Raw genomic sequence first — 13,396 nt, 5'->3', positions numbered from 1 at the left:
ACTAGTGCTACGTACTTATCACATGTGCCATGGAACTTATATGTCTGGAGGGTGTCCAATGGTGCATCTAAGGTGGTATAACACACACACACACACACACACACACACACACACACACACACACACACACACACACACACACACACACACACACAGTTGGCAATATTGAGATTAGAACCCCTACCTATCTAGATGTATGTACTATAGTGCTACATACTTATCACGTGTGCCATGATGATTATATGCCTAGAAAGTGTTCAGTGGTGCATCTAAGGTGTATGACATTAGCAGGCCCTGTAAAGTAGGGTAACGCAGGGGTTAACAGGGTGGAATAGGCCTCAAAATCCATTGGCATTGCACACATACAGGCAAGAAATACACACAGCCACAAGGGAATATGCTTACATACACACACAGACACACACACACACACACACACACACACACACACACACACACACACACACACACACACACACACACACACACACACACACACTTGCTGTTACTGGGAATTGACCTACTACCTATCAAACTGTCTACACTATAGCACTATGCACTTATCACATGTGCCATGGGACTTACGCATGTAGAGAGTGTCTGATACTGCCATTGGGGTGGATGGCATCAGTAGCTGCTGACAGGGAGACCAATGTTGTGGAGGACAGTAGTCATTGGGCCAAAATATGGGTGGCCATTACACAAACATAGGCCTGTTGGGTGTGTGTATTCTGCTGTACATGTAATACATACAAAAACACACACACACGTGACAGATGTGAGATTACAACCCCTCCCTACCTACTATTGCACAATGGGCCTCACCATAGTATTTGCACATGCCATTGGTTAAAATTGTTTACGTGTGGCTGTTGCAGTACATTACTCCATGCCTTTCAGGGTCTCTTTCTTTCGCTCTCTCTGTCTCTCTCTCTCTCTCTCACTTTCTCTCTCCCCTTGTCTCTGTTTCTCTATAAATTATATATTTGTACATGCTACCTATATATTTATATGTATATCACACTCAACAGATCCAGGTAAATCTTATATGTACCATGTACAGATTGGTGGGGGTAAACATGTTTGATGGGGGTGGGGATAGACAGTTAAGGTGTACATAGCTGTCTGTATGCAGAAGGGATATATGTACATCCCAGTTCTATAGTCAGATCTGGGTTGAGACATGGGCTGAAAAAGTATAGGAACATGCCCAGTATGACCATTAATAGTAACAGTGTGACTCCAGGCCAGACCTACCTGTACTCCAGTCCAGGGTTTTGTGTGCTATAGCTGATTGGCTGATGAACTTCTGTAAAGAGTCCAGCACCTCACTGATATACTGGCTGAGGGATTTCCTGGCTGTGTGCTATCATTATTAACTGAGTCATATCTATCATGGGTACAGACTGTATCGGACTGAGCAGAGTTTTGCACAATATGTGAGGTAAATTTTGCACAGAACTGTGATGTCCTGGTATGTCAGTGGCAGATCAGTATAGATAATGTGAGGAAGCGCTAATAGAAATTCCTCTACTGACGCCATACACTGCAGGGAACCCATGCTACTGCACAAAGTGTTCTAGTCTTCACATTCTACGTTTGTCTGGCCAATGGTTCCTCCTTCCTGTTATATGTGGCCCTTTGTCCTGCTCTGTTCAAGTTGCAGGCTTTGTCCACAGTTTCTGTTCTTATGTAGTTGTAGTTATGGTCTGACTGGGGCAGAAGTCATAACGTCACACACAGGGTTGCACACCTCTGACTGTACCTGTTTAACAGGTTGGCTAGCATTGTGCCCCATACATCTGCTCTGGTCCTCAGATGGTTTGTATTGCACTGTTCTTATAAGGCTACATGTTGTCCATACCACTCAAACTCTTACAGGCAGACATCTTGACAGGGCCATATATCACAGTCAGATACAGGCCCAGACATGGAGACAGCATCTTAATATTGCTCTTCCAAATGTAGACATTTGGTAGACTGGTTTTGTATTAGTTTGCATGTTCTTATGGGTATGAAGTCTGCATTTCAACCATCTGTCATTGATGTTTTCACATCAACCTTTATTGGTTTGCCAATAGTTTGCCAGACAAATGCAACATTATGATAGACAGAACAGATATATGAGGAATACATGTGGATATTCTGAGGAACCCTGACATTTGTGGGGTATAGATCTTGCACACTGACTTGTTGTCAGTACTGACACAGTTACATGGCAGCATTTGTATCCTGGTGCTAGATTGAATTGTCACAACCTGCTGTTCTACTAGGCACTGTCTAGGTTACTCAGAGCTGTGGAATGTCCATATGTGTGCCCCCCTGTCCCTCCATTGTCCAGCTTTCCTGCAGTAACATATATTGACTTCTGGACAGCCTGTATAACTCCTACCATAGATGTAGCTGACATGAAAAATAGGTGCAGCCAGTCGCAAACCATGGACCCCGTCATCAACAGTAATGTACTTAGCCCAGTGAGCCAAAACAGCCACCAGTCAGTGCTGTACATTTCCTGACACTATTAACCACACGCATACATAGCACACTGACCCCTGCATATTGTGAAAATGGAACATGTTAGCAAGTTGATAGGGACAGCCCTGGTAATGTATGGTCTGCTGCTATTACCTTACAAACATAACTGGTACTGCAGTTCTAAGGGAACACAGGTGTGTTGGGGGTAGGGGACCATACCTCTCAACTGTTCAGATTTTCTCTGAATGTCCAGATGTTTGCCTCACATTTTGGGTCCATTTTTCATAAAATTGTGGTTGTCTGGAAAATTACTGGCAAATCATTAAAGGCTGAAGTTAGAAAGTAATGCTTGACATTTGAGTTTCAGACTTCTTGCCCTTCAGAGAATTCATTCTACTGCAAAAGCTGTTATTTTATCACCTTTCTATGTTTGTAAGAGCAATATTTAACAATTGTCCCTGTTTTGGGGCCTTTTCCCAATATTTCTTTATGGCTTTGACCAGAATTCTTGCTCTAAGAGGTTGAGAGGTATGTATGGGACTCCCACATTGACATCCATGCATCTTTCTTATGACCCCGCTATTTGTACGTCCCTCACATAGTGCAGTGGGTTTTGCTTGCTTAGAGCCTACTGCATATTCTGGGGCAGTCATTATTTGGCAGAGAGTTCCTGTTGTCCCACATAGCTGTCTGTTGTCTGCTGCTATCCCGGTAGCCCACTCCATTCCCTTGCATACATGCAGCAATACCATACATATGCTACCACAGTCTACTACCCCATTCATTTGTTGTTAAGAAGAGTGACTTACCTTATGCCTGTAGCAGTTGAGAGGACAGTGTTTCAGGGCTGACTCTGTCAGATGCATGCAGTACACAGCCTATTCATGGTAAGGTACTGGTAGTGTGATATGGCTGGCATCCTTTTTACTGTGTATGTAAATTGGAGTGAGGTGTCAGTCCCTGGGTCCCTTGGTTTTCAGTGTATGTGCTATGCTTTGCCTCTTTGCCAAGTCAGGGTGTACTGAGCATGCCTACATCTGCCTACAGGGACAGGCTCAGGGGGTTTCTCCTCTGAGTCCCTCTTTGCCTGTGGGGACCTTGCCAATGATGGAGGACTGTGTCTCCCTTCCCTGAGATGTTCCTGCTGCAGCTGTTTTTGCAGGATCATATTGTGTAGCATGGCACAAACTATGAACATGTGTGCACATGTGGCTGGAGAGTACTGCAGGGCTCCACCAAATATGTCAAGGCAGTGGAACCGTGACTTGAGCAGCCTAAACACATGCTCTATGATGTTCCTAGTTTGTGCATGTGCCTCATTATGGCATTCTTCAGTTGGTGTGTGTGCATTTCTGATGGGTGTCATCATCCACACTTCTAGTCCGTAGCCAGCATCTACCACTAGATGGCTGTATGGGATGTCTCCCCTGGAAAATGTCTGGTACATCTGTGAGGTGTGCCAGATGTGGGAGTTGTGATAACTGCCAGGGCTGCCAGCAAACACATTGATGATAAATGCCCTGGGTATTACACATGACCTGGCAGTTGATGGAGTGATACCCCTTGCGCTTGATATAGACTCTACCCTCCTCACCTGGTGGTGCTATGATGTGCACATGAATGCAGTCTATGGCACCCAGTATCTCTGGGTAGTGTGCTACATGGTGGAAGAGAAGCATATTGCTGGTCTTATTCTCAGGAGTGCTGGGGAAATAAATGTGCTCACTGGCATGTGTTAGCATGACATCCAGGAACTGATGGAGTACCTTGAATGCAGATGCCTGTGAGACCCCCATGATGTCCCCAGTAGATCTTTGGAAAGTACCTGTAGCTAGTATTCTTAAGGCTATACATACCTTTGTTTCCACTGGGATGGGTTCCCCTCTATTGGCTCTGGGTCTGAGGTGATGGTGGCAGAGCTCAGTGAATTCCTGTAGTATGTCCCTGTCCACCCTGTAGTGCTCTACTATCTCCAGCTCATGTAGTCCCTGAAAGGTTACTCTGGACCTGAACACTCTTCTCCTCAGTCTGGACCTATTGTCAGCATCATCATCATCATCATCACTGACCTCAGCCTGTAGTGCATACAGATGCAGTAGAGCAGCAGCAGACCCTATCATTTTGTCAGTTAAAATTCCCAAGTGTGTACACCAATGGTGCAGAGTATATGGGAAAAATCAGATTGAAGGGTGTATGCATACTTTATACTGGTGTGCTGCAGATGCAGCCTATGTGATTGGTTGACTATGATACATTCCACCTGCCAGATATATCATTGAGGGGTTTGAATGGGCCAGTGTCAGTGGAACAGGGCTTATCATTCTGTTATACTTGATTGGCTTGCTCAGGCTATTTCCTTTTATTTATTTATTTTTCCCAATTTCTTCCACTGCTAAGCCCCACGGCAATCTGTGTAAACCCATGGTGCTAGTATAAACATTGCTCAGCAGTTTAGAACCTCCCATATACACAGGCATGCTTAGCTGTTCTTTAATTAGCTAAATACGCACTGTGGGGCTAAGTATAGCTTAGCAGCCTCAGACACACCCCCTGCTTAGCTGTGCTTAGCTGAGTGCAAACAGATGCTGCTAAGCTCCAATCCACTTACACATGCCGTGACACACTGCCTTTTAATGTTAGCTATCTGTTTTGCCTACACCAACACAGTTCTAGCCCTACCATGGTTAGTACCTACGGACACGGTAGTACTTTTTGCTATTCAATAACCCCAGCTCATTTACATATACCTAATTGCGTATACCCTGGATACAGCACTACACCAGGGTCTATCTCCTTAGCTACCACTATAACCAGCCATTGTATGACTCTGTGCTGGCCACTATAATGCAATAACTTTGCATACCTTTATATTTCATATTTTACACTTTTTATTTATTTATTTTTTTGCAAAATAGACATGCTGTAGGTGGATTGGACACTCCAAACTGGCCCTAGGTGTGAGTGTGTGCATGCGTGTTCCTTCTGTGGAAGGTTGGGTGCCAGGCTGTTACCTCGGCACCATAAAAAACTTCACTGCCAATCATGAGCAGACAGGTGATCTGCTGTGGTGACCCCTAATCGGGAAAAAGCTGAAAGAAAAAGAAGAAGCATGTTTACACTTCGCTGCATACCACTTAAATGTGGCATATGTATTTAAAAAAAAGTTAAATTTTTCATATATTGCATTACTTTTTCAACTCAGTGGCCATAGTTTGGGCTATTTGAATGGCTACTGTGACATATACAACCTTTTGTTTGGGCTGTTACAGCCCCTGTTTAAATGTTATAGTCCGGTACACGGTTTGTAACCGTGTACATTTTTCCTGCTAACACAGCACCTACACAGATGCCTTTCTGTTTCCTGAATCAGAAAATCATCTCATTTGTATGTTTTTCACCAGCAGATGAGGTGATTTGTATTCTGCGGACACCTCCGTGTTCGCACAAAGTCTGCACTCTCATGCATGCCCCCAGCCCTGTTTCCTGGATCGCTCGGTGGCCATATTCCGTGTTTGGGCTGCTACACTATTCCTACATGGAGAATCGCTCCACGTAGGGTTTATTGAATTACCCCCTGTGTCTTTAGTTATGTTGCCTATCTTCTTGCTATTACATATGCAACTATGTAAGATGTGGAGTGACTTCAGGCCTTTCTTTTATCTCTTCCTCCAAAGGTTTCTCTTTATCTTTTTGACCTGCCTTCATTGAGTCTGTCATGTATGTATGCATGCATGCCATGCCAGTAGAGCAGAATGTAAGTTATAATACAGCAAACTGCACACAATGTATAAACAGCTTACTTATGTAATGATAAAGTTTAAGACAGCTGAGCAGTTCAAGCACATATCTGAAAGTGATCTCTGTTAGATATAAACATTTTATACTAAAGAAGCTAGAACAGGAAACAGGTGGGGATGGGTGTGTCCAAGACATAAGTACACGTCAGTAAAGCAAGTTGAGTCAGAAATAGAAAAGTTAAGACTGCCTAAAAATGAACACTACACTAAAGCTGTTGTAGTTGAGGTTATTGTGGAAGAGTGTGTCAAGCCATCAGCACATTCTTCAGGGAAGAAATAGGTTTGGTAATGGGCATGTGTATTCTCTTCGGATGAGCACTTTAGACATTAGGAACTCATTCAGAACTTGGGATTAGAAAGTGGGAAGAAAGACGCCTAACATATCTGTAGAGGGTATGTTTAAACTTCAGGACTGTGTTTAGGGAAGAAGTCGTTTACGCACAAACTTGGTTTACATTAGGAATCTGAAAATGGGAATTACGTACCAGTCCTGCTACACTGCTAAAAGATTTAAAATATAAAATGGGTGATTTAGTATTGGTAAAAGTGGAATTAACAATCTGGTTTCCTCAGTAAAAGCTGCAGAATCTGGCCCAGCCACCTGAAAGAAGAAACAAGGGGAAAAGATGAAAAATGAGATAAGTACTGTGGAAACAGTTAAAAGTGTGCCAAGAAAAGGAACAATCTCATAAACAATGGATGGTAATCAAACTCAGAATATAGATAAGGAAATATTGATAAAGAATGCTTTCTTGAGGTCAGAAAAATTAACACAAAATTTGAAACTTATATGCAATGCAATGACAATAGTTTAATAGAAATGACTGAAGTAATGAATGAATACTCCAGTCTCCCACAGTCACTGAAACAGGAGAATAAGGAATTTAAAGTAAAAGGTGGTAACAAGCAAGTGGAATACTAAAAAGACAACAAGGTAACAGATGCAGTGAATGTAGGAGATATAAGTTGGCAGAAATGTCCCAAATGAGGGAAAAAAAACAACATAAAAGGAGCTTAAAGCAGGAATTCTCACATGGGATCAGCTAAGGAACTCACGGCCAATATTAGTCCATTTTGCCTCCTGTCTGGCAAAGCATAAAGTATTATCCCATTTGTGAAAACTGGCAATAGCTAAGTTGTGGGGACTCAGATGTTTATGTGGGTCTAGATTTTTCAGTAAACATCAGGAACTGACAAGCTGTGTTTGTCGCTCTGAAGCAAATTTGCAAGATCAAGAGGATAAAATATAAAGTCATGTACCTGGCAAATATAAAATTATTTTTGACAACATGGATAAAGTCTTTTTCCAGCCCAGAGGAATTTTTAAAGGAATGGGTGAGAGTCATGAACAACAGCCTTACAGTGAATACTCCAGTGTGAATGAGCATATAATCCAGAATATACCCAGTTTATGAGCCAAAGAACAGCTGCCTATATTTCAAAAATATCAGACATTAAAAGAAAAAGCAGATATACTTCACTCATTCAGGGTGGAATAAGGAAAGGGAGTGACAATGAATGCCGAAACTATAAGCTCCCATAGGTAAATTGAATGGAACAGATTCTTTAGCAAGGATCTGATTTTTTTTTAGGTTGTAGCAATGTTTAAACACCATTAGTATTTAGCTTGTCTTTATGGGAAACTGATTTTGTTTTTGCTAACCAAGTTTTTTTGCAGTGTTGCTATATTTGTTAGGTGTCATGGGAACATACTCATCTACCAACAGCTATTCATAAAAAGATTCACGAGACAGGTTTTAAATTGAATGTATTGTCCAGTAGGTAATAAGATCTGGACAAGTAAAGACACAAAAATAAGCAGCAGAGATTTTGGAAGGTAGAGAAATATGAACACAGTAGCAATGCAGTAAGTGGAATCTATGATAAGAAATGTGTAAGACTGGGAAAAGGAAGAGGAAACTACATATCAGTGCACAAAAGAAATGGAAGAATTGTATAAATCTTGTTAAACTTTGACCAGTGAAGAAAACTGGGAACAAAGTGGATACAATTTCTTAGACTGGGAGAAGCTGTAGATATCCGTGATCAATGAAAGGTGGCAGACTGACGTGAAAATTTTAAAAAACCTTAAGAGTAAGAAAGGGAAAAGATGCAGCCATAGAAATGAGTAAAGAACTTTGAACTTGACTGGGGATGCTATTCTAGATATGACCAAAATTTCTGTTTTGAACTCAGCACAATCTGTCATTTAGGAACAACCCTAGGTGCCCAAATTATTAAAAACTACACTGGGGTAAAGCAAAGGGGCCTAAATTTGTATTTTTCCCAGATTATATTAACAAGGAATGGAAGCCAGTAAGGGTGTTTATTCATTCATTCATTCATTCATTTATTCATGCATTCATTCATTTTCTGATATGCGTTTTTATCCTTTCAGGGTCAGAGTGAGCAACTGGCATAGTGACAACATTCGTGGGCAAGATGCCATTTGATCACAGGATTCATACAAGTAGATACATTGATAAACAGACATACAGGCATAATTTAAGAGCTTCAACCAGCATGAAGATTATTTGGGTACCGAGCAGAAACTCGTGGATGCAAAGATGACAGACTCCATAAAGAGGGTATCTCAGTCAGAATCCAAACAGGAGGACCAGTCACTGTGAGACAGCACTAAGCTTGTTACATAAGGTAATTTTACCTTCTTAATTCCCACTCAGGGATATGATATTAGGGAATGAAGGTTATATATCTCACTATTGAGGTTTCGATAAAGGAAGAAGGGGGAATGCAATTACCTAGGTCACTCTGATGAAACTAACATGATGTCAGTAGAATAATGGAATTATCACTTCTGAGAACATCATGTTTGGAGGTATTCATTCTCCTTAATTGTTTCATTGGAGGAGGAGGAGGAGGCAATAGATGAGTATGTGAACTCTTTCTAATTTTAAACAGTTGATCAAAGAGAAAGCAATGGAGTTTACTGTAGGTGCAAGCAGTAACAATATTTTAAAGTGGGCAGCAGCCTTAGAGATGAACAGTTACATGCAGTATCACAGGAGATATAGTGCTGTGGGCTGTCTCCTAAACTAGCACCTCACCAAACAAAAAAAAAAAAAAAAATGTAATTTGCTAATGAAGCACATCCATTGTCAAGTATTTGAAACTAAGATATATCAATAATGATTTGTAGAAGTTATACGTACAGCAATTAAAACATTACATCTTCTGAACAATGCATATGGTGAGCTCCAAATATCATCCTTATTAACTGCTTTAAGGTCTAGCATCAGCAGACATATCGCGTTTGAAATGTGGAGGTTGCTCTGCAGCTGATCATCTCCTTCAGAAAGTTTGTTTATTTATGTATGTATTTATTTATTTATGGGAAGAGTAAATGTCAACTAGTAATTGAAATTTTAGGCAATATCAAAACAACAAAACATCTGACATAATAAAAAAATCTAGTCATGACAAACTCAAGGTTATGCTGCTTAATTCTAGGAGTCTAAACAGGAAACTGCACTCCCTGGAAGTATTCCTTACCTTGGAAGATACTAATGTCTGTGCAGTCACTGAGATATGGTTCAAGCCCACAGACAGTGCCTGACAGTGCATGGCTACAATGTCTTCCACAAGTTCAGACCTCAAAATGAGTAAGAAAGAACCAAAAGCAGAGGCGTATCCATCTTCATTAAAGACAAATACACCTCAAGACAGGTTAAACAGCATGATTATCTTGAGCTACTCCAAGTCCAACTAACCGTAGGTAAAACCCCCTTCCACATCATTGTTAGCTGTAGGTCCCCCACCATGAATAAAGAGAAACACACTGCCTACCTGGACTTACTACAGTCAATCTTTATACAGCCAAATATTTTGATCATGGATGATTTCCACTATCCTTCCATCGACTGGGAGATATATATGAGCACAAACATTCTTGCCATGGACTTTGTCAATACAGTGCTCTGGAAGAGATAGTCTGCACCCCATAAGGGGCTCAAATGTCCTAGACTTAGTACTCACCAACATGGGGGGGTCACTGCATGACCCCCTCTGTGTTACCCGCCTTGGTAAGGTCCGATCATAAATCAGTCTCATTCAATGTAACAATAGGACCTGACCCCCCCCCCCAGAGCTAAGGAATGAAAATTTTCTTCTAAGCAAGCAAGCAAGCTACAGTCTATTAACTGATGGTGTAAATAGTTTCAAATACCATGCTAACACAACCAACAATGACGTCTATGCAGAGGTGTACACAGATGCCCTGTATAAACACTTATAAAGCTGTATTAAATCAGAAGTACCTGAATGGATCAAAATAAGGTCCTCACAAAAAACAAGCCACCTTGGTGTACCTCAGGTATAAATAAGTTGTATAACAAGAGGAAGAAGCTGATGTCTAAGAACAAGAGGGAACAGAGTCAGCAAAGGAAGAACACCATTCACAGCTTGAACAATAACTAAGATATCTTGTAAAGTCCTCTAAACCTAATTAAGTAGCTAAATTCACATCCCTAACCAAGGATAATCATAAGGTATTCTTGAGCTACATCCAAAATCTAAAAGGAAAGGCACAGCTTTGTGCCAAACTAGTAGTGGACAGTACAACTCATACTGAACCTGAGGAAATTTCCAAACTACTAGTTGACAGATTTGGCACAAACTTCACCCCTCTTTCCCCACCAGTCATATCCCTAAGTATACCAGCTGACAGTGCACTACCTAGTATCTCCAAACAGCAGGTCATAACTGCACTCTCCAAGGGCAAAAACATGGCCTCTATGGGACCAGATAACATCCCAGGGTGCTTACTAAATAGTCTAAAACAGGACCTAGCTGAAATACGTGCCACTCTATTTAACCATAGCCTAAGTGCTGACTTTGTTCCAGCAGAGTGGAAAACAGCAACAGTAATTTTCTTGCACAAAAGGGATCCATCAATTAACCCTGCGAACTATGCACCCATAAGCCTAACCATTCTTATCTGCAAGGTCATGGAAAGAATCATCACGGACCTTATTAACAAAGAGATAGGTGACCTTAAAACTCTTGACCTAACCCAATTTGGCTTCATTAAAGATAGATCATGCTTATTAAACCTGGTGGACTTTTCAAGAATGTCACCAAAGCCATGGATGAAGGCAAAATAGTACATACCGCCTATTTCAATTTAGCAAAGGCCTTCAACACAATCCCCAACTCGGGTATCATTGAGAAACTCTCACAGCTGGGGAGAAAAGAAGACAAAGGTAACACTGATCACTGAAATTGCTATATCCACTGACTACAGTGACTACAATGTCTTGCGTACAGAGACACATAAAGTCATAAAATATCAGGATTTCCAGGCAGAAATGAGAGCAATGTGGAAGAAAGATACCCAAACAGTTCCAATAGTAGTAGGAGCAATAGTTCTCATAAAAAAGAATCTACAGTCATATTTAGATATGTTACCATTACATGTAACTCCATATGAATTGCAGAAGGAGTCATTCCAGGGCACATTTCAGGTGCTACAAAGAGCACTTTTGGCTGACATCAAAGATTGAAATAATACTAATTTCATAAACTTTAATCATACTTGGGGTCCATTCCCTTCATGGAATTAGAAACACAAAAGACTTGGAGAATTTAAAAAAAAACTGGGGATTAACCCTTACATAACTAGATGGATAGTCCACTGGCTGACTGACAGAATGCATACAGTCAAAGTTGGGGATTCCACCTCTACCAGAAGAATATTTACCAATTGTGTACCACAAGGATCAGTGCTGGGCTCTTTACTATTTGGAATCTACTTCTCGGAAGTCCAGGTTTAAGTAGATGGCATGTGGCTTGCCAGTTTCTCTGATGATTGCAAACTGGGCCCAATCAATGAGTCCCCTAAATGATATCAACATTTTACAAAAGAGGCTAATACAGACAAACAACTAGTGCCAATGCCATGGACTTAAAAAAAACACAGAAAAGTGTATTATTATCCCATTTGGCAAAGGGGAAGTCTCTGCAAATTGGAATGCAGACAGTACCTCCGCAAGCTCTAATCCAGTGTTGTAGATTTGGGAACACAGGTTGATAGCAACCTAATCTCCGATCACCATGTGTCCACAGTGGTAAGGAAAGCCTTCAAATTTGCACATCTCATAAGTAAGGACACCACATCCAGGACTAGGGATGTGATAACTCCTCTGTATGTGACCCTCATCAGACCATTAATACAGTACAATGCTCTGTTCTGTATGTACCTCACCAGACACCTGCAGCAGCTGAAGAAACCACAGAGGTTTCTTACTGGAAAAGGTTCAGGGCCTTCAAAACATGATCTATGTGGATAGGCTGAAAGCCTTGTCACTGTATACTGTATCTTGTAGGCTGCTAAGAGGTAACCTGTGCCTGGCCTACGGAGCAGTCTCTGACCCAGCACTAATGGAAATGCTGCATATGCTCAAGTCAAATGGGACAAGATTCACTCACTCCAAGGGTCTTAACCTAGCCTGTGACATTAACATGACATGATGGAGAGACAGCTATGTCTCCCAGCGATTGCTGTTCCTCTGGAATAAGCTCCCATTTCACATGAAACAGAGTTCCTCAATGGCCTTATATAAGTGCAACTTGGACAACTGGATGGGAGATCAAAAATTCACCTCACGGAGTGGCACCTATTTCCCTCATGGACAGGAGTAGTCGGTGTTGATCATAGACTTGCACTGCAAATATAAACCATCTATCATGGTTGTGACACCTGTGCACTGGCCCAGCAATCAAGGAGCCTCAATCCTCACCACTAACACCAGTGAGGGGCGTCCACTTAGGGGAGGATAACAAATACACACACAGTAAAGTACAATTTCCCTTAAGAGCACACAGAGATCACAGACAGTCTGGGGTTGGCCTCTCCCCTTCTCTCCAGATCCCCAATAAGACTTCCCACTGGCACAGCTATACAGTGCAGATCTCAGCCTAGTGGTCAAGCTAAAACCTCTAGCACCCTTTCTATCCAACCAGTGCTTCGTGTCCCTGCCCAAGTAGCTGACACACACACACACTTTGAAATATGAGTTATATACAAACACACAGACACTCTTGGGGAAGGCTGGCACAGGTTCTCCAGCTATATGGTAGTACCACTTGCCACCAACCACTAATAT

The sequence above is a fragment of the Protopterus annectens genome, chromosome 5.part0, assembly GCF_019279795.1.
Source record: "Protopterus annectens isolate FY-2018-M chromosome 5.part0, PAN1.0, whole genome shotgun sequence".
NCBI lineage: Eukaryota > Metazoa > Chordata > Ceratodontiformes > Protopteridae > Protopterus > Protopterus annectens.
This window is presented reverse-complemented; position numbering follows the sequence as displayed.